Source organism: Ambystoma mexicanum, chromosome 5p (assembly GCF_040938575.1).
Source record: "Ambystoma mexicanum isolate Mex_15411 chromosome 5p, UKY_AmexF1_1, whole genome shotgun sequence".
NCBI classification, from domain to species: Eukaryota; Metazoa; Chordata; class Amphibia; order Caudata; family Ambystomatidae; genus Ambystoma; species Ambystoma mexicanum.
This window is the reverse complement of record NC_090930.1, coordinates 1,352,146,927-1,352,174,625: the sequence shown is the minus strand read 5'-3', so window position 1 is coordinate 1,352,174,625 and position 27,699 is coordinate 1,352,146,927. Positions and strand designations below refer to the sequence as shown.

Here is a 27,699-nt window from a genome sequence, read left to right as displayed (position 1 = left end):
AAAGCGGCAGAAAACAATACAGAACACAAATGAAAACGGACTACAGGACAAGGACAGGGAGGCTCTGTCCCACCAATGCATTTCCAGCATCACAGTAGGTCCCTTAGAGGACTTATCTCGCTCGGAAAAAAGAATCTGATTCCCGCAGATGGTGTCGTTGCTGCTTCTACCGTGAGGAAGAGGATGAGGAATGGCTTCTGGAGTGGGACCTCTTTTTGTTTTCTTGAGGTGCCGGCTATCGTCTTGATGAGTGGGATCCTCAGTCTTGGCCTCAGACGACCGGTCGGGGGACCGCACCAGAGACTTCAGCGACAGTCGGCCAAGGGCCAGCTAACTGGCTCTATCTCGCAGGGACTTGGGTTGCATGTTTGCGCTTGACGCGCAGGCCTCTGCGTTGTGAGTGGCACCCAGACACACAAACAGACGTCATGTGGGTCCGTCACTAACATTTTGGCCTTGCAATCCGAGCACTGCTTGAAACCCGAGATCCGGTGCAAAGACAACATCAAGTGAAACACAAGCAGGTTCCCGATGCAGCGTGTAAGCATGGTGTGGTATATGAATGGTATATGTATGGCGCCTGACATCACTTCCGGAGCAGACTATCGACCACAGCGCAAGACGGACCGATGACAGACAGTGAGTCTAGGTCCACTACACTGCCCTGTGGGAAAAGTTTTCCAAGCAGCAGAGCTGTACAAGGATATCTATCAAGATGACAAATCTGCAGGAGAAAAGCAATCCATTGAGATTACAAACGCATGATTGGGTAAAGACCAGGACAGCTCTGATGAATTACCATTGTTTTAATGATCATTTTGAACATAATATAAAAAGTTTTAACACTTTGTCCTCTTAGCTGAAAAAGCATCCCTCTAGGGATCTGAGCAAAGGTCTTGAGATTAAGCTTTAATCTTAAAACAAGGGAATTCCAGAATTCGCGAGAGGGCTGGAACCTCGTTTCAGAGTTTGTCACTTCTGTAAATGGGTCCAGGAATCACTGAAACACTTAAGTGTGGAGTGCCCTCGGCGCGAACATCTCCGATATGAGACGTTGGGTAGGTGCATTTCTAACATTGGGGTTATTCCTGAAGACCACCTTTGAACCCAAATTTTAAATTGGAATGAAATAAGTTTATTAATTGCAATTTTTGAAAGAATTTTTTAATTGGAAAAAATGAATGTTACTATACTTATATTGTGTTATATTATGTGTATTGTTTATATATGAAATGATTTGTATTGGTGACCTGTGTGAAAGGTTTTAAACATTAACCAAACGCACAATAAAATAAAAAAATAAAGAAATAAGGCTATACCACCCAAGTTCATGGTAGCATAGACAAAGCAGTCAGGATTGTCTCAGGAGGGAGAGAGGGCTGTACAATCAGTACAAATACATTGTATTATACATATGGTCCAAAGAAACACTGGCACTATGCATTGTAAAAATAAATTGTTTATTTTATATACAAGCAGACCAAGAGATTCATGGGGAAGTAAGTACTATCATAAAGCATATAACACATTCTAAAAACACACACTGCTTTAAATACACAGATCAAAGCATAGATCTTTTTAGGAACACCTAACAGTATTTCTAGTGGTTAAGACCATATATTACTTTCAGATTACTTTCAGTAATACAAGGGTAATAGACCATGTCAGTTATGCAGTGACATTCAACACGGAAATAACATAGTCAACCAACTTGCAAATATACTGAATAGTGGACACAGATTCAAGGAACAGCATATGCCTATACTACTTTTGTGATAACATACAGTTAAACTAGGTGAGTAAGACCTTTTTGTGTAATATATAATTACAGCTGCTTTTCAGCTCAGTGGAACACAGGCTAAGATGAGCAATAACTCTTTACACTAATGTTGTATGCATCAGGCAGACCAATGTTAGCTATACCTAAAGGAACACTTTTCAGGAATGGCGCACAGCTATTGTAGGCAGGTAAGATTTAAGGTTGTAACATGCTGTTAGGCAAAGGTTGAATGCAGTACCCTCTGGGAACACTACAAGGAACTGTGACTACAGGTATAGGCAACCCAACCTTTGGTATAAGCTTGTGCTACAAAGGTTTGGTAGCGTGTTGAGCAGCCAGGCTTATCTCAAGAGGGGAAATGTGAGCAGTAGTGGAGTTACACAAAGATTCACAGTTACAGGTATTCAAATAAACTCTTACACTCAAGGTTTCTTGCATTAACAATTATACATTTTTTTATCAGTCAGTTATAAAGCCTTCTTTAGAAGGGAGAAATATACTAGTAACACACACATACACTTCAATACTGTACACCCCGAGTTTCTGAATCAGACAAGACCCTTTTGGGATGGCCCACAGACACAACCTATACCCACAGGTGACTCCAATAACAAGGGTGCTGAGGCCATTAATATCTTACTGTTGGCATTCAGAACACTCTTAAAAGTTGGTTAAAGGAAAAGGTTATTAGAACACAAGAGATCACCAATATGCTTAAGCAGGGCAAATACTTTCAGAACCTCTTAGAAGAGTCATACAATTCAATAGGCTAAGCCAAAGTCAATAGGCAAAAGTCTTTGTATAGGATACAGCACTTCAGGTAAGTAAATGGAAAAGTCTTTGCACAAGTTCTTAGGAGTCTTTGATGAAAAGAAGAATCAAATGTAGGGCCACAAGCTGATAAGACTTGTGAGTTACCGAAGTTACAAGCACTTCCACAGTAAAAGGTAAGTTCTCTTAAACTGGTTTTACAGTACCTTGGTAAAGAAGAAAAAATGCGGCCAATGACTTCTGTTCCTGTGCAGCTCTGCAGATGTCAGTGTTCCTGGGCCTCAGTCGTGGGGACAAGATGGAGGACGTCGGGGGACTCCTGCAATGCACTGTGACTGTCAAAACTTGCAACCAGCAAACTTAACTTTCAGTGGCTGTTTCGCGTTTCAGCTTCTTGCGGCTACCGCAAATAGCAACAATGTGGTTCCTGGCTGTCAAGGTGGACTTTCCTTGCTTCTGAGGTCCTGCACTCTGTTGAGGGGGCTCAGGCTTGGTCAGTCCTGCTTCGTGGGAGCTCAGAGGATCTTGCAAAAGCTTTAGGCCAGCTTAAAAGCAACGCACACAATCTGGTGTTCCTCTCCCTGGCTATTCGGTTTCCTGCAGCAACTCTGAGGAAATTCAACCAGCTCTGAGATGGATGTCCAGGTGGCTTACTTTGGAGTTGATTGGTCCCACCAACTCAAAGGGAGAAGTCGTCCTTGCAGGGGCTTCTCTGTCGATACGAACTTGGAAAGTTTGCACTGCAGCAGGGCTTCAATGGATTAACCACGGTCTAGAAGTTTCAGCAGGCGTCCTCTTCAAGCTCTTCTTCGGTTCCTTCGTCCAGTGGTCGACTGCCTTCCAAGCCAAAAGTCTTGCCTTTTATTCAGTTCTCTCCCATTCATTCCAGCCTAGCTGTCACTCACCCAGCAGGGTGGCTTTCCTTGCCGGACAGTTAGCCAGCCAATCACCAAAGAGTGCATTTGTATCTCCTAGGAGACTAAGCACAGGGAGTTTCGGGCACCTCCCTCACTTCCTGCCTACCTCAGAGACTCTGGAGCCAGAGGCGGGTTTCACTCAGAAACCCCACCAAAGGCGAAATGAACAAAGAGACCAAACCTAGTTTGGCGCGCAGAGAAACTCTCTAGAAGGACATTTCCACAAAGACAGGGTGGAAAAAGAAGACTGGGGGCCATTTTGAAAAAGATGTCTCCCGCTGTTGCTTTACCAGAGCCGCGAACGGTCGCGGTAAATGCAAACCAAGGTAGTTCAAAACGAAACCACTGCCACCAGCCTTTCAGTGAGAAAAGGGTAACACAAAAACATGTGACATGAGAAGCTAGACAAAGGGGATACTAAGTAACCCCTCCAGCACTCTATTGTAAGATAGTGGGTGCTGGGTCTAGAAAGTTACAATGCCAACTAAAGTCAATTTCACTTCACTGCTCTGGGAAACAGTAGTTTATCCCAGAGAAGATATTTAAACCTTGGGAAATCTGGAAGACTTCCTTGTGTCACTGCACTGAAGGTGCTTTGTGACAATTGTAAAAGAGGCCGCCTATGGAGTTGGTTAGACTCCATTACCAAAAGAAACAGTGTAGAAAATCACATTAAAATACATGAGTGGAGGAGGCCACCAGAGGGCGCATACAAGATGGCTGCCTGAACGACTAGCTACCCGTATGGGCCCGGGTGAATTGAGGAGTAAACAGTGCTGAAGGAACGACTGCTACTACACACAAGGATATTCTGCCGTCGGGTACTTGGGGGAACCCATTGAATCCCTTCCGAGCCCTGGAGGAGCCCTGCCGCCAGAGATAATTCGCCTGGAGCATCCGCGCTCCCCCTCAACCTCGGGGCCTAGTGTCGCGCTGAAGCCGGAGACGTGGACTCAGGCTCCACCCCGCCTCGGCCAAGCTCACCGCAGTGGTGTCCCTCCGGACCCTGTGCTCGCAGCCCCTCTGGAGGACTCCACTGAGACAGTCGGGATCCCTCAGAGATCGGGTCCACGACCTCAGGCACCCACCGCCCGCCCGCCCGACATGCCTGGTGCGGCGCTGTGACGAGGAGCGGACTACAGTGCGGATCGGCCTGGTGAGCCCTGGGCCCTGATAGCTGCGTTCTTTGCTGCGGCTGCCCTGCATCCCGAGCCCCTTCTCCTTCATCTTCTCGCGCCGGCCCGGGCCGTCGCGGTAGCGCGCCCGGGCCCCTCCACCCTCCCCCTCTTTCTTGCCACGGCTGGGGGACAACAACGCCATATACCCCTGAAACCCGGCGGGGCCACCTGGGGGGCAGGGCTTGCCGGGGAGCCCTCTGCACAGGCCCGGGCCGACGCGGGAGCACACCTGGGCCCCTTCAATACTCTGCAGGCCCCCCACAAGGTGACTCACTTCATGGAGAGCATTCTCCAGGCCAGGATCAGCGTGGACCGGCCCCCTCCAGCGATGGGGGTGCACACCATCTCCCCACAGGGCGACCCCCATCCCCACTCCTCCCACCCCCCAACAGGGACAACATCTACCCACAGGAGAGCCAACCAGACCTGGGGTGGGCACCCTAGGGGGCTACTATCCTGGTGACCCAGGAAGCGGATCCGTGAGGCCCACGCCGGTGCAACAGTGAGTACCAACGATAAGTGGGGGTCGGGGCACATACCACCCCTCCAAACTGCGGCTAAATCACTGGGCCTCGCTCACCTTACAACACGATATACGAGCTGAGGCGGAAGTAAGGGAACAACCCCCTGATCCCTGGAAACACCACGGGAGAAGTCAAGAGACCATAGCGATCAGGGGGCGAAAACACCTCATGAACTGGAAAGAAGCCCTAGCGAAATACCAATTTACATCCGGAGATCCAGAGATCCAGAGATGGAAACTGGTACCCCATCCACACCGGCCCCTGACATGAACACCATGCAGAACAATATCCGAGCGATCTTAGACGAAATCAGGGGGATGAGGACGGATATGGGAGCTAAGCTGGCTGACCTTACCGCTAAGGTCTCCACACTGGAGGACAGAATGGAGGGGGTGGAGAACAATCAAACGTCCACCGACTTCCTGGAAACTCAGATGGAGATGAGGTTCAAGGAGATTCAGAGTCGGGAGGGGGAGCTCCGTCTCAAGGTTGACGACTTGTGCTGGCGAAATTTCACTATTACAGAGACAAAGCGAGAATGCTGGAAAGGGCGAGGACTCTAAGAGACATACAATACGACAACTTCACGGTGGCTATCTACCAAGACCTATCCGCCCTCATGCTGCAAATGAGGAAAAAATGTGGGGCAATTACTAGATGGCTGCAGGAGAAGGGGGTCCGATAACGCTGGGGGCACCCATTCCATCTATCGTTTGAATGGCAGGGCGAGAAGCATCAGCTCGTGACGGAGGAGGACATCCAAAGAGCCATTGACGAGCTGATTGGTGACTCCCCAGGGACCTCAGAGGAAAGGAACAGGACTGACAGGGACCCGAGCCGGGTCCCACGAGGTCCGAACTCAAGTCAAGGGAAGCACAAAGTGAAGGGCACTCGGAAATTTCAGAAAACTAGACACCCCCCCAGCGGGTCGTGGTGGACCCACATGATTGTGGAGGGAGGGGGGAGAAAATAGTAAAGTGAAGATTATTGTTGCTGATGCAATTACCTATACGACCCTTGTGAGCTCCATCAAATTTGGAGGAGTCCCGGGTTGCCTTTGAGCGTTGCCACTGTTGGCGAGGTTTGTTGAGTTGACAACTGAAGGGTTGAGGTTCATCTGGTTGGAGGTCAGGGAGTTGCTGACTTTGGTTTTTCTCTTTATTGTTGGAGGGTGTTTGTCCCTTGCCTCCAAGTTCGGAGAGACCCCCTCCATTTCACACCGAAGGTTGCTCTGAGGAAGTTGTCGAGGGGAGGGGACCACAATATAGGAATGTGTGATGGGACTTCTAATTTACGGGACGCAACCCAGTTTGTTGATGACGGGAGGGGAGAGCCGGAATGGGTATCCCATATGGGGGCTTAAATTCCAACTGATGTTCCAGAAAAAAGTCCTCTAACAAAAGAGATGGAGGATGTGTTCCATAGCATTTACTATCCCGGGGCCAGGGTAGCGGCACTGGTGGTTCGTTTTACTAACCCCGATGTATGTCGGGCGACAGAGACGAACGCCTCATGAAACGGCTAAGGGAAATGGGGATCAAGGGAGTGGAGGGTCAAAGGAAACGGGGATACCACACCATGGCACTAGGGCTTAAATACGCAAGTGACGCGGAGGGAACTCACGGAAACTTTAAGGGGCAAGGACAACAACGACCATGGTTGAGGGACGGATTGGTTCGCTCAATGTTAAGGGCCTAAACTCACAAAACAAGCGGTCCCTCACAAGCAACATGTTCCGTAAGCATAAATTGTTAGTCCTTTTCCTACAAGAAACTCATTACAGGAGGGGGGCAGAGTCAACGATAAAGGGAAAAGAAATAGGCAGAAATTTCTGGGCCTCACACAAATCCTCAAAGAAGGAGGGGGTAGGTATCCTCCTGGGCAAATCACTGCACCTTACCGACATTGAAACAAAAAGGGGCTTTGGGGGTAGATTTTTGGGGATTAAGGGCCTATCCCAGGGTACGCGTGTCACATTGGCTACCCTGTATGCGCCCAACATTGGCCAAATCAAGTTTATTCGCGAAGTCCTTAGAGTCATGGATGAGTGGGCAGAAGGCGCGAAGATTCTGGGTGGGGATTTCAATCTCATTGCAGACCCCGACTATACTGGTGGTCTGCCAAGGGGGTAGGGCCGAAAGCCCCCCACAAAAGATAACCTAGCAATGAGGGACCTATTACGGGAATACTACTGGGTGGATGTATGGCGTAAATGCTGGCAAGCCCCGGGGGGTTACACGTTCTTCTCCCCTCCTCATCAAACATATACCAGAATTGACCTACTATTGATATCGGAAGAGGGGGGGTGGAGAGGTTGGTAACCCCATGGTTGAATCGGTGACCTGGTAAAACCATGAACTTCTAGTCATGGACTGGCGACTGCAGGACATCCCAAAGTCATATAGGTGGTGCTGTAATGACACTCATGAGGGACCAGGTGTTTAGGGAATTCCTACGGAAGGACTTGGAAGCCTTTTTTGTAATGAACGATACAGGGGAGGTCCCAATGGCCACACTCTGGGAGGCGGCAAAGGCCACGTTCAGGGGTCTCCTTATTGCAGAAGGCGCCAGTAAGAAAAGGGAGAGGGCGCCAATGGAATCTAAACTTTGTCAGGAACTACGGGCCATGAGGACACAGCTTACTAGTGGCAACGTAGACCGCGAAAAACTTTTGGGCGAAATGAGAGACAAGCGACAGGCCCTGCACACAATCCTAATTGGGGAGGTGGTTAAGAAAATGAGATACACAAAACAGAGATACTATGAGAAGGGGGATAGGGTGGGAACACTCTTGGCACACAGGTTGAGAGGAAGTAGAGCGGATAAGCGGATAGAACGGGTTAGGGATGGGGTGGGGTGGGCAACATCCAGACATCAACCATAGCTGAGTCCTTTGCAAGCTTTTACAAAGAGCTTTATGCCAAACAAAAGGACGAATCATCAGAAGATATTCAGAGATATCTTGAGGACCACCCCCTACCTAAGCTTACAGACTCTGAGAGGGAGGCTCTGGAGAGGGAAATAACGGAGGAGGAGGTGGAGGTGGAGGGGGCTATCAAAAACTGAAGGTAGGCAAGACACCTGGGGGGGGACGGTTACACAGCTGATTTTTATAAACAATACCAATTGGTACTGATAAAACTGCTGACCAAACTCTTTAATCAAATCAGAACCTCGGAAACCATCCCACCGACATTCCTGCAGGCCATGATCACAGTGATTCCTAAGCCCGGCAAAGATCCGGTGGAGTGCGGTTCGTAAAGACCCATCTCACTTCTGAACACGGACGCGAAGATCTTTACCAGGATCCTGGCAACACGCCTAGAAAAATGCCTTCCCAGATTGATCCACCCCGACCAGGTCGGCTTTGTATTGGACAGACAGGGGGCCGATAGTATGCGTAAAACCCTGCATATATTGAGCTCCAGAGGAGTTAAAACGGAAGGTGCTCTTCTCCTGTCCGTAGACGCGGAGAAGGCGTTCGACAGGGTGAGCTGGGCCTTCATGGAAAGGGTTATATCATCCCTGGGGATGGGACCTAAATGGCGAGGATGGATATCGGCTCTCTACTCTCACCCCCTCAGCAAAAGTGGTAGTTAACGGGAGCGAATCTGAAGCCCTTCCACTGGGTAGGGGTACAAGGCAGGGGTGCCCACTATCCCCCCTCATGTACGCGTTAGTGATGGAACCCTGGGCCATAGCTAGCAGAGGAAACAACAAGATCCAGGGCATAAAAATGGGGGAAGCTAACCATAAAGTTACCCTCTTTGCCGACGATGTCCTATTATATCTTTCTAACCCATCCCAATTAGTCCCCGAGGTGCTACATAGCCTAGAGCAATACGGGGCCCTTGCAGGCTATGAAGTAAATCTAGACAAATCAGTCGCATTCCCAACAGGCCAACTTAAAGACACAGAGAGGAGATATGTTGAGGACCTCTCACTTTGTAAACAACCTGAGGGATTTTGTCACCTGGGGATCCAGATACCAACAGACCTGGCAGACCTCTTCAAGGCAAATGACCCCCCTCTTTGGTCAGCGATCAAACGAGACCTTGAACGTTGGACAAAATCCGGCCACTCATAGATGGCACGCCTTAATTCCATAAATATGGTGATCCTCCCCAAATTCCTATACTTATTCCAAATGCTCCCAACCCAGATACCAAAGCCCTTCCTTTTAGAAATCAAGCAGACCCTTCTCCGCTACCTTTGGGCAGGAAAATCCCACAGAATTGCCCATGACACCCTGATAAGACCCCAGGACGAGGGCGGAGTTAATTACCCAGACTTAGACACCTACTATAAAGGCATCAAAACTGCGAATCCTGGTGGATCACCTGGTGACGGGCCCGAAAAAGCAGTGGGTGGGTCTAGACAACTTGCTCTTCTCCCCGGTCATGCTAGACGAGTGGTTGTGGGTTCCCAGGGCGAGTATCCAGAGAAGAGTTGTGAACCATCCAGTACTGGAAGTGTTATGGACAATATGGAGGGAAGGGGGCTACCTTCGGTGGCTCATGACATGGCCTTCGCCTCTGAGCTGCATTTGGGCCCCTCCACTTTGGAAGGGGATCAACGAGCCACTAGCCTTCCAACAATGGTACGAGGCTGGCCTTTGTAGAGCTGGACAACTCTGGATGGAAGGGGTGTTTATATCATTGGGGGATCTGAAGGAGGCCTTGGGCCTCCCCAACCTCTCCCCCTTTCGCTACTTGCAACTCACTGGGGCCCTCACTGAAAGCAGATGGGGGGTCACCCTCAGGCGAGACTTAACAGACTTTGAGAAATATCTTATCACACACAAAGGGACCAAAGGGGTAATATCACAGCTCTACAGCTTTTTATTGTTTACCACCCCACGGGACCCCCCATCCTCCCAAGTACAATGGGAAAAAGATCTAGGCATACCCATCACCGAAAGGAGATGGACCAAGATATGTAGGCAGGCCAATCGCTCCACGGCTGCACCCCAATACCGCCACCAGGCCCTCAAGCAGATCCACTGGTGGCACTATCCCCCGCTGAGGATAGCCAAGATGAGAAGGGGCTACGACCCACACTGCTGGAAATGTCACACTGAAAAAGGAGACTACATACACATGTGGTGGAAGTGCCAAGTGGTACAAACCTACTGGAACGAGGTCCTTTCCTGGATTAAGGAGGTAGACGGGATGGAAAGGACCCTATCCCCCTGGCTAATGTTGTTCGGCATTGAAGTGGAGGGGGGGGCCGAAGGTGAAACATGATCACATGCTGCACGTGATGCTTGTTGCGGCAAGGTGTTGTTGGGCCCAAAAATGGAAATCGCCCCAACCCCCAGGTGAGGGAGAGTGGGTCTCTAAGGTACGAGCAATCTATGACATGGAATTCCTAACCCATCTGATTGATGAATCTAGGTCCAATATTGAGGGCCTATGGCTTCCCTTCTTCGAAAAATATGGGAGACCAGCATAAGACTCGAGAAACACCTTGAACGGCCTCTCTCGACTCGAATATTCCTGTCCAGATAAAATCCCCCCCCTCGAACACCTCCCCACACCACCCGAGTATGATGGGACAGACTGGTGCGGGAGATGATGTCTCCAGGTCATGGCCCTTGCTTCCCGAGCGACCCTACCCCCATTTCGAGCTTACCTTATATTTGCGTTATGTCTTCGTGAAAATAATGTGTAGAACCCTGTGGTTATTATTCTTTACTGAACCATGGTGTGGGAGAGGGAGGGGTAAGAGCGTGGGAGGGGGGGTGGGAGCGGGAGGGACAGAAAAAGTTATGATTGTTCATGTTCATTTATCCTGTTGGTTGTATTAATGGATTACTTTTGTTATAATCACAAAACCTTAATAAAAACCGAATTTTCAAAAAAAGAAATACATGAGTGGGAAAAAGGGTCTCACTCTCTCCAGGTTAAAAAAATCAAGTCCTGAAAATCAAGCAAAGGTGGAGGGAATTAGCACATTTCTGAGAATACTCCCCAACACATACTATTACCATTGCTTTTTAAGATCAGTGGAACACAGATTGAGATAAGCAATTACGCTTTAACTTGTTTTAGGATGGCACACAGCTAACACAATGTAAGGAAAACCTATCTACTTTTTAAAGGGGCTATCAGCAACTTAAAGTTAAGTTTAACTTTAGGCAGATTTATTCTGGACAGGCTAACTGCAAGACAGGGGAAGGAAGACACAATTGGGGACACTCATTTATCCTAAGAGGAATAGGAAAGTGAAACCAACAGCATTACTTTGGGGAAGAGAAACAACCAATTGACAGGTGAGTAACTTTACCTTATATATACTTTTCAGAATAGTGCAACACATATGCAAGGTAAGTAAGAACTTATGTAACTGTTCACTCTCAGAGTTTCAGTTACAAACCAACTTCTTTTACAAATAAGTAACTTTTGAACACTTGTTATCCTTTTTCAAGGCAGAATCCTTTTCTTATCCAGCACTTCCCTTATTCTATAGCATGAGTTCACTCAGAGGCAGTAGAGGGACCCTAGTGGTCTAGGTGCCAGCTGTAGGCAGAGTGAGATAGAGTTCAGTTGCAGGCAAAGTCAGCGTTCCAGAGGAACACTATTCAAACAAGTAAGTATTTCACTTTAAAGTTAGTTGAGTGGTCCAGGGACTTCAGAAAAGACACACTAGGAGGATTCTGCAGTGCCTCCCAATCACAGAAAACACCCTAAAGCAATCCAGAAATCCTAAAGGCTTAAGGTAGGTATAATACCCCAGCCAACACAGTACCTCCGCACAGAAGAGTATCAGCAGGAAGACTTCAGTATCTGCAGCCAAAAATCCGGTCGATGGATTCCTTTGACAAGAAGACGGAAGACAGGAATTTGGAAGGACTTCTGCAGCAGGGAACACAGGAGAAGGCTGCAGGCAAGAGTTTCTGCGTGGCTGGATGCAGCTCTGTGGATTTGGCGCCTTTTCAGGAGCACAGAAGACAGAATATCGCTGCTCAGATTCTCATCGTTTGCAAGGTTCAGCACTTTGATGAGTCCCCAGGTCGATTGGAAGGAAGGGTTACAGCAGGATCTGGTTACACTGCAGGCTCTGCGGTCGCTGGAAATCTTCTCAGATGCAGGTTCTTAATCTTCCTCTTCCGTCTTGGTTCCAGTGGCTGACTACCTCTTCAGCTTCCAGGATCAGACTTTTATGCAGGAACCCAGCCAATCAAACAGACATGCAACATTCAAACTTGGGTCAGTTGGCAGTCCTTTCATGACAATCAGCCTTCCAGTTTGAACTAGATTCTCACAGTCAGGCTGGAAGACAAAGGGCTGTAGTGTTTTGGACTACTCCCTTGCTTCCTGCCTTCACAGACACTCTGGAGCCTGGGCAGGAAATCCACAGGATATCTGCCGAAGATAAAAATCACACAAAGGAATTTCCCACCCTGGAAGTCAGGGGAAAGAACAAGAAAGGACAAGAAACGCTAAAATGGGCAAAAAAAAGAAGACCGGGGCATTTTGGTAAAATGAGCACCCATAGGTGCCTTTAATGGGGTTCTGCAAACAGCCCGCGGTAAAGGTGCACCAAATTAATAAAAAGGTTCACTGCCACCAGCTATTAAAGGTAAATGTGGCCTTGTAACAATAATGTTATATTTAAAATGAGAAAGGGGATACTCAGTATCTCCGCCAACACTCAACATGAGGTGGGGGGGTGCTAGTCTCACTTAATAAAATGTAAAAGGGATCCAAAGATCATTTCTACCCTTGAAGGCTGTAGTTCTCACAAGGTTAGCCAGGGAAAGTTAAAGGGGGAGTCCCTAGGGCAACCCAGGATCAATAGCGTCTTATTGCCAAAAAGTTGTCAAAGAGGATAACTTTTAAAAGACACAATGGAGTCTCTGAAAGAATTGCACCCATAACAAGAGTAAAAGATTGAGTATGGAAAAAGATTCCCACTCACTGAGGTATAGGGACAAATAATCTACCAGTTCAGCAAAATGTTCTGGGGTTCACACAGGTCATGAAGATGTATTATTAATATGCAAATCTCAACAGTAAGCATTAACTCTCCCACTTATTTTAGGATGGCACAATGCAGACCAAGGTTAGTAAAACCCACAATACACTTATTAAGAATTGGACACAGCTATTAACGGTAAGTAAAATCCAAGGCAGGCTTATTCTAGACCGCTATGCAGCAGGTCAAGGGAAGCAAGAACCAGTTGGTAAACTTAAACACTTATATTCTGAATGAAATAGTTAGGTGAAGCCCACAGCATTACTTTTGGGAAGGAACAAGTTACTTACCTGTAACTGTTGTTCTCCAGCATGGGTCTGGCATAGATTCACATGCTCATGAATATTCCCATTCGTCAGGCCGGGAATCCTCGGTAAAGAAAAAAATCAGTATCAGTTTCGTTTCTGATCTGTCTTTCTCAGTAGTAACCAATCACTGGTCTCTGGGTCATACTGCCCCGGCCAATGAATGCCCTCTCCCTAAGCCCCGCCTCTGGCAGCCATCCTCAGATTTGGTAGCAAGTAAAGTGGCAGTATGACCAAGTGAAGAGCCGCAGAGGGGTAGGCGGGAGGGTTTGCATGTGAATCCATGCCAGACCAATGCTGGAGAACAGTTACAGGTAAGTAGCTTGTTGCTTCTCCAGCATGGGGTCTGGCATGGATTCACATGCTCAAGAATATAATACATAGCAGTACACACATGCACAACCACGGGAGGTGGCAAAGGCTCAACATTAAGCATTACATCAAAACTCAACATTAAGCATTCCTTACCTCCTCACCAGGCTCACCTTAAGCGAACAGGTTGCGCAGCACTGCTTGGCCGACCCTGGACTCCTCCCTGGAATCCCGGTCGACGCAGTAGAATCTCGAAAAGGTGTGCGTCGACCTCCACGTAGCAGCCCTGCAGATGTCCAGCAGGGGCACACCAGCCAAGAACGCCGTGGTAGCAGCGATAGCTCTGATCGAATGGGCTCTCGGACTGCCGGGCAACGGTCGGTTTGCCAACCGATGACAGTGCATGATGCAGCCGGAGAGCCATCTGGAAATGGAAGCCTTCGAAAGAGCCTTCCCTTGGTTCACAGGTCCAAAGTTCACAAACAGCTGTGATGTCCTCCGAAAACTCTTTGTTCCGTCCACGTAGAACTTCAGCGCTCTAGCTACATCCAGCGAGTGCAAAGTCATCTCGGCCGGCGACGAAGGCGATGGGAAAAAGACTGTTAACACCAAGGGCTCGTTGAGATGGAAGTCCGGCGGCACCTTGGGCATGAAGGAGGGGTGCGTCCTCAGCACTACCCTCGTATCGTGTAAGGTCAGGTATGGAGGCTTGCAGGATAGCGCCTGGATCTCTCCCACGCGTCGTGCGGAGGTGATGGCCACCAGGAACGCTGTTTTCCACGAAAGAAACTTCAACGGGGCCGAATGCAACGGCTCGAATGGCGGACCCATGAGCCTGGTTAGCACCACGTTGAGCTCCCACGCCGGGGCTGGTGCCTTCACCGGCGGGAATGATCGAAACGGTCCTTTCATAAATTCCTTAACCAGGCAATGAGACCACAGGGATGACCGCCCTGTAGTCCTGATGTATCGGGAAATCGCTGACAGGTGTATCTTGATTGAAGCGACAGTAGGTACGGCAACACTTGAGGGGCCGTAATCCGCAGAAGGTTAATCTTCTGTGCCCGGCACCAGATAGAGAACCTCTTCCACTTATGTCCCTAGCACTTGAGAGTTGAGGACGCCCTGGCCTTCGCAAGAACCTCTCTGCAGTCGGCCGGGATATCGTACCCTCCAAACTTTAGTGCTGCAGGAGCCAGGCCTGCAAGTTCAGCGACTCTGGGTTGTGGTGAAGAATGGCGCCTCCTTCTCTGGAGAGAAGATCTGCGTCTGTCGACAGCTTGACTGGTGGGGACGCTGACAAGTCCAGAAGGTCCGGGAACCAGATCTGTCTCGGCCACGCCGGTGCGACGAGGACCATTCTGCACCAGGACTTCTTGAGCTGGTTGATGAGTCGGAGCAGCAACGGCAACGGAGGGAACGCATATAGGAACAAGCCGTCCCAGGGGAACGAGAAAGCATCGCCCATGCTCCTCAGATGGGGAAACCGGCTGGCGAACCTCTGGCACTTGAGTTTGTCGCTGTCGCGAACAGGTCTATCTGGGGTTTGGCCCATCGCTGAAAGAGTCGGTCCACTTGGTCCTGGCGTAGTTCCTTCTCGTGGCACGAGCGCAGCTCTCTGCTGAGTGAGTCGGCGATGGTTTTTTTTATCCCTGCCAGATAAAATGGCACCAGAAACATCCCTTGAGCAACGGCCCAATGCCTCAGATCCTGGGCTTCCTTGGTTAGGGCTGGGGACCTGGTTCCGCCCTGGTTCCGGATGTAAAACATTGTGGTGGTGTTGTCGGTGAAGATCCTCACTACCTTGCCCTTGAGGGACGGGAGAAAGGACCTGAGGGCCCAGAACACTGCCCGGAGCTCCAGGATGTTGATATGGAGCGGCTTCTCCTCCGGGAGCCAAAGGCCTCTCGCGTGAAGATCTCCGGTGTGCGCTCCCCACCCCTCTAGGGAGGCATCCGTCGTCACCGTCACCTGGTGGGCAGGGGTCTGAAAATCTGTTCCTGCCGCCAGATGAGCGGGGGTGCCCCACCATTGGATCGCTCGACGGAAGGTCTCGTTGAGAGGGATCCTGTCTTCGAAGCTGCTCATTGCTTGTATCCAGCGGGCGTCGAGGAACTCCTGTAGAGGGCGCATCCAAAGCCTGCACAGGCGCACGAGATATATGCAAGAGGACATCATCCCGAGGAGGGACTTGATGGACCTCACCTTGGCCACGTCCGTGGCCAGCAGACGCAGCACCTTGCCTAGGATGGCCTTTGTCCTTTCCTCCGACGGTGAGGCCAGACGCGCCACTGTGTCAAGCTTGGCTCCCAGAAACAGTGCGACTTGCGAGGGGAGCAGGTGGGACTTGGGGAAGTTGATGGAGAACCCCAGGTCCATGAGTAGCTGGACGGTCTTCGCTGTGTATTCCACAGCGAGCTCCCTTGTCCTTGTGCGGATGAGCCAATCGTCCAGGTAGGGGTAGATGTGGATCCCCTGCAGGCGCAGCCGCGCCGCCACCGGTGCTAGGCACTTGGTGAATACCCTGGGCACCGACTTTAGTCCGAACGGGAGGGTCTTGAACATGTAGTGCCGCCCTTGGACCACGAACCTGACGAAAGTATGTATCCTCCAAATCCAACGACGACAGGAAATCGCCCTCCTCCAGCTGTCCCAGCACGTGCTGGAGGGTGACCATCCGGAACTTCTGTGCCTTGATGTACTTGTTCAGTCGTCGCAGGTCCAGGATAGGTCGCCATCCTCCGGTCTTCTTTTTCACGAGGAAGTACCTTCAGTATACTCCTGAGCACCAGAGCCTCTTCGGGACGAGCTCGATGGCACCTTTTTTGAGCATCGCCCTTACCTCTAATAGCAGTTGAGGGACATGATTTTCCTTCCTGACCACGGGTGGAATGCGGGGAATTTTTTTAGAAATTCGAGGGCGTGCCCCTGGGCCAGTGCGTCCAGCACCCAACGGTCGGTTGAGATGGACTCCCACATGCTGACGAACTTCGACAGCCGGCCTCCCACCGGGGTGCTTCGGTGGGGGCCCGACACCACGGCCGGTTCAATCTTGCTTGGAGGACGCCTTGCAGCCTTGGCCTCCCTGGCGACGACGGCGGGGTCCACCCGACTTGCCTCGTCCTCTATAGGCTTCCTGCAACGAGGAGCTGGCCGCTTGGCAGTACGTAGAGGAGCCACTGCCGAATCCCTTGGAGGCACCCTGCTTGCCTCCGGTGCTCCAAAAGGACGGTCTTCGTTGCCAGGAGAATGCCTAGTGCCTTAGCTGTCTCTGTGTCCGCCTTGATGGCTTGGAGGGACTCATCCACTGTTTTCCCAAACAGATTGTTCCCGTTGAACGGCATGTCCAAAACCTTGGCTTGTACGTCCTGGCGGAAATCCGTCGCCTTGAGCCACCCTCGTCGTCTAAGGCAAACGCTGTTGCCTAGCTGGCGGGAACCGGTGTCGGCAATGTCCGTTGCCACCATTATGGCGTGGTCCGACGCCACTTCGCCTTCTTGCAAGATCTCCAGGGCCTCGGCCCTCTTGTCGTCCGGTAGGAAGTCCAACAGGGGGGCGATCCTGTACCATAACTCCCTGTCGTAGCAGGCCACGACCGCAAGGGCGTTGGCCGCCTTAATCGTTGTTGCCGCCAACAAGATAACTCGTCGTCCCATTGCGTCCAGCTTCTTTCCTTCGCCGTCCGGGGGGGGGTGGGAGGAGTTGACGTTGAGGCCGATGCCCCCCTCCACCGTTTTCTTCTTGGCCGCCGCTGAGACGACCGAGTTAGGGGTCGGTTGTGCCCTAAGGCACAAAGGGGCCGCATTGGGGACCCGGTACTTCTTCTCATACCGATCCCTCTTGGCAGGCATCGTAGCCAGGTTCTTGAGAAGGGTGAGACCCTCGTCCCAGATGTCATCCAGCAGAGGCACGGCGAGTACTGTTTTCCTCTTGGCCTCGCGCCGTTGGTAAAGGAAACCTTCCTTCTCTTCGGGGCAGAGCTGAAAAAGCTTGGATGCCCTGGCGATCATTGCATGGAAAGATCCGATCTCGTTGGGCGGGGAGGCCCGGGCTTGGGGCGATGGGAGCTCCGTCCCGTCGTCACCGCCGTCGGTACCCGTCGTGGCCGTGTCCGTTCCCGTCTCATCCCCAGGGACGGGGGACGTGGGCAAAGGTTGAGCAGGCCGCGAGGGATAAAAACTCGGGGCTCGATGGATCCGTCTTCTCTTGTTTGGGGGCTTCCCGCTGGGCCTGGCTCTGGCTCCTCTGTCGAGCCTGGTTCCGGTTCCTCCGTCGGCAGTAAGGGCAATCTCATCCTAACTCCGAACAGAAGGATTGTATTGGCAACAAAATGGCCGCCGAGTTGTCCTGCGGCTCTGGGAGCGACAGGTGACTAGGACCCTCGCCAGTGCCACCGTCGCTCTAGTCGTCCTCTTCGTTGGGATCCCTCCCGTGGGAACGGGCCTCTTTGAAGCCCTCGTTGAGGCCCTCTAAGACTTCTACCAGCTCCTCCTCAGATGCTGTGTCCGTGTCCACAATGGCCACCGCCCCTCCCCCTTTTCCGCCGGGGTTTTAGAGGCTTCCCTCCGCGGAGGCAGGGAGACTCTGGGCCCCGAGGTCACCACGACTGACTCGATAGAGGCCTTGGACGGGTGAATCAAGGTCTTTACCACCTTCTGTGGCCTTGTGGCCTTCACCTTGGGGGGAGGGTCACCGCCTCGCTCCCCCTCGGCTGGATCCTTCGAGCCGGGGCCTCTCCAGAAGCTTCGCCGGGTTCTCGGCCTTCCCTGACCCAGAGCGTTGGCTCATGGTTGATGGCGCTGGAGAGGATGCGCCCTGCCTGGCAGCAGAGTAGCCCGACCATTTGGCGCTCCCGGTGCCCGCAGACTCGCAGTGCTTTGCCTTCTGTTGGGCCCCCGTCGCCGGGGCACCCTCACAGGACTTAGAAGACCGCTCAGACTTCTTCTTCTCACCTGACGGGCTCTTTCCTTCCAGCCAGTTGGAGAGACGAAGGTGTGGGTCCTTGATGGTCCGTTCCGACATTTTCCTGCAAAACGCACAGTCCTTCTCCACGTGCGTTTTGTCCTCATAAAGGCAGTAGAGACATTTCGAGTGCTCGTCCTTCTTAAACACATTCTGCAGCTGGCATCCAGGGCAAACCCTGAACAGCTTTCTGGGCGTCGAGCTTCCTTTCTCCTGGACCATGTTCGGGTAGGCCGCAGAAACTCCTGGACTCCTCCAAGAAGCGTAACTCGACGAAATCTTCACCCTTGAGGGGCGTAGAAAAATCCGACACGGATCCCCGTTAATCGGATGTAGAGATGGTGGAGCTTGAGGCTCTATTTGACCGAAAAATGAGAAATTCTCTTTAAAAAAAGCGTGAAAACGCAGCAAAAGCTCGAGAGCTAAACACGAGGACTCCCAACACTTGAGCGTGCAGTAAAAATCTGAGGATGGCTGCCAGAGGCGGGGTTTAGGGAGAGGGCAGTCATTGGCTGGGGGCAGTATGACCCAGAGACCAGTGATTGGTTACTACTGAGAAAGACAGATCAGAAACGAAACTGATACTGATTTTTTCTTTACCGAGGATTCCCGGCCTGACGACAGGGAATATTCATGAGCATGTGAATCCATGCCAGACCCTATGCTGGAGAAGTGGTGGACCCAATTCACAGGTGAGTAAAATAACCTTATATATACTTTTAAGAATGGCAAAACACATCCAAAGAAAATTAAGAACTTTTGTAACTGCCCATATTTCTGAGGGACAGTTACCAACCAAATATTTGACAAGTAACTTTTAAACACTGGTTATACTTTTCAAGGCAGAATCCTTTTCTTATCCATTCCTTCCCTGGTCTACTGCATGAGTTCTCTCAGAGGCAGAAGAGCGACCCTAGTGGTATAGGTGCCAGCTGTAGGCAGGGTGAGATAGGGTCCAGTTGCAGGAAAGGTCAGAGTTCCTGAGGAAATCTCTTCAAAACAAGTAAGTAGTTCACTTTAGAGTTAGTTAGGGTCCAGGGACTTCAGAGAAGACACCCTAGAGGGATTCTAGCATTGGGCCTGGGTGAACTGGGTGAGAGGACTCCCAATCACAGGAATCACACAAGGCTTAAGGTAAGTAATACTCCAGCCAATGCAGTACCTCATCACTGAAGAAGAGTTTGCAGCAGGGAGTCTTGAGGCTCTACAGTCGAAAACCCGGTCCTTGAATTCCTTGTTGTGAACATTGAAGAAAGAACACTGGAAGGGCATCTACAGAAGGGATCAATGAGGAAGGCTCCAGGCAAGAATTTCTTTGCTGCTGGATGCAGCTCTGTGGTTTTGATGTCCTTTTCAGGAGCCAGCAGAAGACTGAATATCGCTGGTCGGGTTTTCGTAACTAATCTGGTACAGTACTCGGGTGAGGGGACTTCAAGGACTCAAATCAAGTCTCTGGAAGTCCAGAAGGATGCCAGAAACGTTCCAGCGCAATTTGGAAAACCGTGCACCGCGGAATTGCTCGAGGTCCCATGGTATTTGAGTATTTCAGCCCAGAAAAGTGGCTGCACACCGTCGGATGGGTCTAAATGCAGGTCTTCTTGAGACTAGTGGATCACACCAACCTCTGGATAGGAGTCGCCACATTCGGGACCCCAAGTCGATTTGAAGGACAGCTTACAGCAGCTCTGAATAAACACCAGATCTCCGGTCACTGGAAATCGCTGCGGCCGTTGTTTCTTCATCTTCCTCTTCGGTTTCAGCTCCAGTGGTCGACTTGTCCGTAGCTTCCAGTATTTAACAGGAACTACAGCACAGCTTCTGCATTCTCCCCCTGCATTTTTTTTTTTTACCAACTTTATTTTCTACTCATGGAGTCTTACTTACAAGCATTCAGGTAAGAAACAGTATACTTAAACCTTAATATTGCTCTTGTCCCTCTTTTCCCCCAGTCCGTTTTCAAATTTGTAGTACGTCCATGAGTTTTAACATTTATAACTCCCCCGCCCCCCTCTTCTCTCGAACTTCAGTATATTTCCCCTTTCATCCCTCCCCCCCAGGTGAAAAACAAACACAAAAACAAAACAACAAAGCTGGGATGGTTCTACATCCGTCCACCGTTAGGCAGTTTTGTTACAGCCCGGGCCTTGACTGCCTGTGTTGACTGGAGGCTTGGGCCCCCTCATGTTTCCTCTTTGTCAAGGGCCTTAGTTCAAGATTGATCTCAGCAGATTAGGTCTATGAAAGTGAGCTTCCCTGTCTGTGACATAGTCTATGAATGGGTCCCACACCGCCCTGAATTTCAGATACTTGTTATCCTTTAGGGCCCCTACTTTCTCCATCGCCAGAATGTGCCTTATCTTGACCCACCAACACGCGACTATTGGGCCTTCGGGGTTCTTCCATTCCTGGGCCAGAGTTATTCTTGCCGTGTTTAGTAGTTGAGTAATCAGGGTAGCGTTGTTGCCCGTCTCTGCATAGACGCATTCGACTGCGGTCCCCAGGAGTATCAACTTTGGGTCGTGTGGGAGTTGTTTCCCCTTGATCTCTCTTATGTGCCCCAGTATCTCTTTCCAATATATTTCAGCCTTGGGGCAGGTCCACCACATGTGGTAAAGATCCCCTTGGTTGCCGCATTGTCTCCAGCAGCTAGGAGGGTAGGCTGGATTCATTTTGTTTAACCTGTGTGGGGTTAGGTACCATCTTGTGAATAGTTTATATGATGTCTCTTTGATCGTGGTGCATTTGGATGATTTCTGGGCCCTTTTCCAGATCTGGCCCCATTCCTCCTCCGTGATAGGGGTCCCCAGATCCCTCTCCCAGTTATCCCTGTAAGATATTCGGTCCTCCATTCGCGCCTTGTCTAGGAGCTTATATATCCTTGTTATTGCTTTATGGGTCTGGCCTTCCTGCAGTGTGAGCTCGAGACCTATGGGAGGCCTAGTGTCCGCTTCCTTCACCCCTCCCTGGGAGATCCAATCCCTGATTTGAATTTACTTAAATCTCTCTCTCTCTCTCTCTCCTATGCCGAATTTCCGTTTGCATTCTTCAAATTGTAATGGGGACCCTTTGTGGTAGAGATCTTTGAGGAAGATCGGGTGTGTCTGCCCCCAGCTTGCCCAGAAACTATCCTGTTTACACGGGGTGAAATCTTGGTTGTGTGCCACCGGTGTGAAGGGCCCCAACCCAGGGGCTATGTGGTGTTTTCTGAGAGCTGTATCCCATGCTTTTAGTGAGGAATGGGTAGAGTCCAGTAGGTGTCCCTCTGCTTCTCTGGTCCCCGACCGTAGAGCGTGTAGGGTCCCAATCGGGATATTAGTTTCTCCCTGTTCTATTCCTACCCATCCCTTGTGGGGGGTGTCTCCCATCCATTTCAGCATGGGGGCTATCCGGGATGCCAGTGCATATCTTTCGATGTCGGGGAGTCCCAGCCCTCCTAGTAGGGGTGGTCTAGTCAGGATTTTTTTCTGTATTCTTGGCTTCTTTCTGTTCCCTACGAAGGTCACCATGTGCTTCTGTAACTTTCTACATGTTTTGAGGGGGACTTCTATCGGGAGAGAGCTAATTACGTACAAGAGGCGAGGTAGAAGGGTCATCTTGAGTGCGGTTATACGCGCGTACCATGAGAGTTCTTGGGCTTCCCATCTCAGAAGGTCCTCCTTTAGTTGTTTGCACAGAGGGACTATATTCTCCCCATATAGGTGTTTATATTCACATGTTAGTTGGACTCCTAAGTAGTCTATCGCCTTGGTTTCCCAGGTCAGTGGGTGCTGTGCTGACATTCTTTGGGGTATCGTTTCTTCTTCAGTTATGTTAAGGGCTTTTGATTTTGTGAAGTTAATGGTGAACCCTGACGCTTTAGCAAATTCCTGGAGTCTTCCTAGGGCCCTGGGTAGTGAATTGGCGGTGTAGCATAGGAACAGTAGGATATCATCCACGTATAGGGCTACTTTATGTTCTACCCCTCCTGCCAGTACTCCTTTTATTTGCCGGTCCTGTCTTATAGTTTGTGTCACTGGCTCCATAGCCATTGCGAATATGAGGGGGGATAGTGGGCATCCTTGCTGTGTACCTCTACGGATTTGTATGTTCTTGGTGGATCTGCCATTGATTATGAATGTGGTGGAGGGAAGTTTATAATTTGCAAGGGCCATCTTTGCAAAGGTGGGGTCACAACCGTATTTTTTAAGGGTTAGCTCCAGGTATGCCCAGTCTATGCTGTCGAATGCCCTGCATGCGTCCAGAGCTGCTATGGAGAATTTTTGTTTTGTTCCCTACTTCTATAATATCCACCGCCCGTCTAATGTTGTCCTGTGTGTGTCTCCCTATGATGAAACCCGCTTGGTCTTAGTGGATTATTTGGGGTAGAACCTTCGCTAGCCTGTTTGCTAGGATCTTTGCGTATAGTTTGGCATCACTATTGAGTAGTGATATTGGTCTGTAACTTGTGCAGTCTGTGGGGTCTTTTCCCAGCTTCAAGATGAGGACTGTGGTTGATCTACCCATGTCTGGCGAGATTATCCCGGTTTCCCTGATGTAGTTGAAAAGGTTTGTTAGCGGCCCCAGTAACTGGTTCCTGAAGGTTTTGCAATACCCATTCCCGAATCCGTCTGGCTCAGGTGTTTTATTATGTGGGAGGTGCGTTATGGCGTCGCTTATTTCTTCGCGTGTTATGGGGGCCTGGAGATTTAAATTATCTTCTACCGTTATCTGGGGGAGGTTTATTTTGGCCATGTAATCTAGTTGGAACTGCAGGGACAGGTCCTCTTTCCCGAGGAGTTCTCAGTGGAACTCTTCCATGATATTTAGCTTTGCCTCTTCCGATGTGCTTGTCCCCCCTTTAGAATTCTTGAGGCTGGCAATATAGTTTCGTGTTTTTTCTTTATTAAGTTTAGCTGCTAGGGATTTATTGGCCTTGCCGCCGTGTGCGTAATAGGATTGTTTAGTGCGTAGAATGGATTGTGCAGTGTGATCTTCCATGTGGGTTTCTAGTTGGGCTCTCGCTTTCCGGACGTTCCTCACTGTTTTGGGTGTTTGTTTGGCCTTGTGTTGTGTTTCAGCCTCCTTCAGTTCTAGTTCCAGTTTCTGTTTGAGTAGCTTCCTTTCCCGTGTGTATGCTGTGGTTTGTGATATGAATTCCCCCCTCATGACTGCTTTTCCTGCGTCCCATATCACCCCCCAGTTTGTTTCCCCGTTGGCATTGTCTCGAAAATAGTTATCCAGCGCTGTTTCCATATGGGCTCTAAGGGCTATGTCTCAGAGTATGATTTCGTTCAGTTTCCAGGTCCTGTGGGGGCGGGGTGTCTCTTTCATGGGGGCCATTTTTAGGATAAATGGGGCATGGTACTGTACCCCTATTTGCACCTCTTCTACTTGTGGGATGAGGGTGGGCGAGATCAGGATCATGTCAATCCTAGAGTAGCCCCTGTGTACTGGCGAGTAATGGGTGTATTCCCTTTCTGTGCTATGAAAAAACCTCCACGTCTCTTACCTCTAGGTCCCTGAACAGTTTACCTAATGCTTGTCTGTTCCTGCCATCTGCCATCGTGGGGGGAGGGTCTTGTCAAGGGTGGGGTCCATTATGCAGTTAAAATCTCCCCCCACAATGATTTGTCCCTCGCATCGGCTACTCGGGTTTCGCAGGATTTTACCTATGAAGGTGTCTGGTCTATCATTTGAGCCGTATAATGCTATCAGGGTGTATGTCTGTTCGTGCAGGGTCCCTTTGAGTAGGAGAAATCTGCCCTCTGTGTGCCTGTATACAGATTTTTTCTTGAACGGTAAATTGGCATTAAGTAGAATTGCAACTCCTCTGGTTTTACTCCCCCCCCACTCCCTGGAGGCGAAGTATTGTTTGGGAAAAGGTTTGTGGGCCATCCGTTTCTCCTCTGGGGCGAGCAGGTGTGTTTCCTGGAGGAAAACGATTGCAGCTTGAAGCCCCGACAAGCGTGTTAGTATGCTTCGTCGTTTCACTGGCGAGTTTAGACCCTGTACATTCAAGGATACGATTGTTAGTTCAGCTATGGGTCGAACGTGGGGTCTATTTCGTCATCTGTGTGCCCTCTTTTGGCATTGTGGATTAAGCGGTGTGTGGTTGCAGCCCAAACTTGAAGCCCATCCCAGCTCAACATTTCCCAACAAAAACAAAAGGAAAACATTGTGAACTCGAAAACTTGTGAACTTGTTTCTGCCCTCATGATGGCGGGACTAAGGAGTCTTTGCGCCTTCTCCGGGTTTCCCCAGGAGCGTTGGGTCCCTTGGTACCCCCCGGCGTCCCAATCGCCAGGGTATTCCTGGGCTTGTTAAAAATTACAAGATTCCCCCTCCCCCTTCTCTCTCCGCCCGGACCTGTTCAGTCTTCACTCTTATTTTACCTTTCATTGTGCTTCTTCTACTGTCATCAGCCTCTCTTCCATTGCGGGCCCGGGTTCTCTAGCCGTTCATGTGTTTCGTTCGTCAGTGTGCTGGGCCCGTTCCTTTGAGGCTTTCGGTAGTGTGGGGCCTTCTAGTGTAGATTCCTTTGCTTGCCGTCGCCTAGTGTTGGGGGACCATTCCCATCTTCTGGGTCCCCCGCTTTTCCTTGGGTATCGTGTTTCTATGTTTCCGTGGGGTTCGTTTTCTTCTATTTGCAGCAGCGCCATCCCTTCTTCACGTGTGGAGATTCGCTGTGGCATACCGTCCCATGTGAATTGCAGTCCGAAGGGGTATGCCCATCTGTATATGATGTTTTGGGCTTTCCGGGCTCTGGTGACTGGTTGCATCAGTCTCCTTTTGTGTAGGGGTAGACAATGCCAGGTCCTGGAAGAGATGGATCTGGCTACCATTGATGGTGATGGTCTGTTTCTTTCGGGCTGCTCGGAGAATGTCCTCCTTATGTACGAAGTCATTGCCATGATCACATCTCTTGGCTTGGCTCCCGGGTCGCTTCGTTTAGGTCCCACTCTGTGTATTTTGTCGATGGCTATGCTTTCTGGCGGGATGTCATTGGGCATGCTGCTGAAGCTTAGTTGGAACGTGTCTTGGAGGTCTTTGTCTCCAATCGTTTCGGCCAAGCCCTTGACCCGTATGTTGGACCTTAGTGAGCGGTTCTCGAGGTCCTCCGCCCGTAGCTCTAGATTATGTGTGGCCCTGGCGATCTGTTCTAGGAGGATGCTATTCTGTTTCACTTCTTCTGTTGTGTCTGAGAGGCCTCTTTCCACTGTGTCCACTCTGTCTCCCAGTTCCACCATGTCTTTCTTTACCTCCTGGAGGGAGGATTTCAATTCGTCCCGGATTGTGCCTAGCTGGGTTTGGAGGGCCTCCATCATTCTGTTTTCCATGTTTCTCAAACAGTCTTGTAGGTCCTCCTTGCTCAGTGCCATCGTGTTGTTAGCTGCTGTGGCCGTTCCTAGTTCATAACTTGATTCCTCTACGTCCTCGTGTTGGTTTGCGTCTTGGAGGTGCCTCCAGTATTGTTCCAGCTTTTTACCCCGTGTTTTCGCTGTGGCTCTGGCTCCTGCAGGGGTATTCCTTTGTCTAGCGCCTGGCATCTGTTTCTTGGGGAGGCGGGGCTGGCCCGGCACCAGCCCGGAGGAGATGAAGAGAGCTCCGGGGCCAGTTCTCGTTTTGCGTTTAGGTCCTGCGGGGCCAGGTCCGTGTGGGTCCTCGGGTGTTTTTCGTCCCCCCCTCTCATGGCGGGCTTCACCGTATCTTGGCCAGCAGCGTGTATTGCGGCTCAAATTTAGGGCGGGGAACTCCTGACCCAGCCCGGGGGCTTCGTTGGCTGGTATGGCACCTGCTTGTGGTGTCTTGCGGGGGCCTGGGTCTGCTGTCTGGGTCTCCCTGCATTTTAAAGCAAGGCGCGGCCTGGCTGTCCAATCAGGACAGCCAGCCCGCCCCCCCCCCCCACTGGGAGTTGGTTCCTTTCAGACAAGGCAAAAGGAAAAGGATTGCAGAGTTTTGGACTACTATCTCACTTCCTGCCTTCTCAGGCAATTGTGAGCCAGAGAGGGGAATCCAAGGAATTACCGCCAAAGACCAAACTTCCACTGAGGTTCTTCCGCCTCGAATGGCAGGGGAAGATCTCAGAAACAGCAAGAACACAAGAAATGGCACAAAAAGAAAGAGCCCACCATTTTAGCAAAATGGTGACTCTTCTGTGCATTACAGAGGCTGATTAACCTGCGAGTAATAAAGATTACCAGTCAAAGGTAAAACCACTGCCACCAGCCATTCATGTAAAACTCGCAATTGTAACAAAATGTTACCAGGTAAGTTAGAAAGGGGATGGATTGTATCCCCCACACTCCATATAAGGGGTGTGTGCTGACTCACTTTTACAAAATGTAAAGGGGATGAAAATCCCTCTTTACTACTTGGGAACTGTAGTTCAGCATAGTATAGAAATGAGAAATTAACAGGGGAGCCCAAAGGGACAACACAGCCTAAGCCCAAAAGTTACAGGGAAATATACTTCAACCATACACTATGGAGAGACATAAAAAGGTCACCCATAAAAAGTGTAATAAAAGACTAGATGAGCGGGAAAAAGATTCCCATTCACCTAGGTACAAGGTAAAATAATTACCAAGTCCGAGCAAAAAGTTCTGGGATTGACAAAGGAAGATTTATCATAACTATGAACATCTTACCTAACCACTGAGGCATGTGGTTGTGTGGCGCCATATAAGAAACAAAACTAAACTTGCATTCCAATGATAGCCTGAAAAAAATACTAAGTGAGAAGGGGGTATTGGTGATGTACCAGTTGCAGTGCAGTCATGATGTGATTTGTTCCAGAAGTACCTTGAATTCAACTAGGACATTTAAGATAAGTTCATTAGAATTTGCTTTAAAATTATTTTGGAAACCAGACCAAACAAAACCTGGTTGTTTTGCAGATGAGCAAAACGTTTAGATTCCACAGGGGTACTACATACAATTGACTACAAAACTCAAAAGCAGAAATCAGTGAAAGGAAAAAAAGTTTAAATC

At 50.1% G+C, this 27,699-nt stretch overlaps 1 protein-coding gene across 1 annotated transcript in view; it reads right to left on the bottom strand.

Moving 5' to 3' along the window:
• Positions 1–27,699, bottom strand: part of MARCHF6 (membrane associated ring-CH-type finger 6) — a 2,224,824-nt gene that overhangs the window by 1,249,301 nt on the left and 947,824 nt on the right. The gene's annotated exons all lie outside the window — the stretch shown is intronic.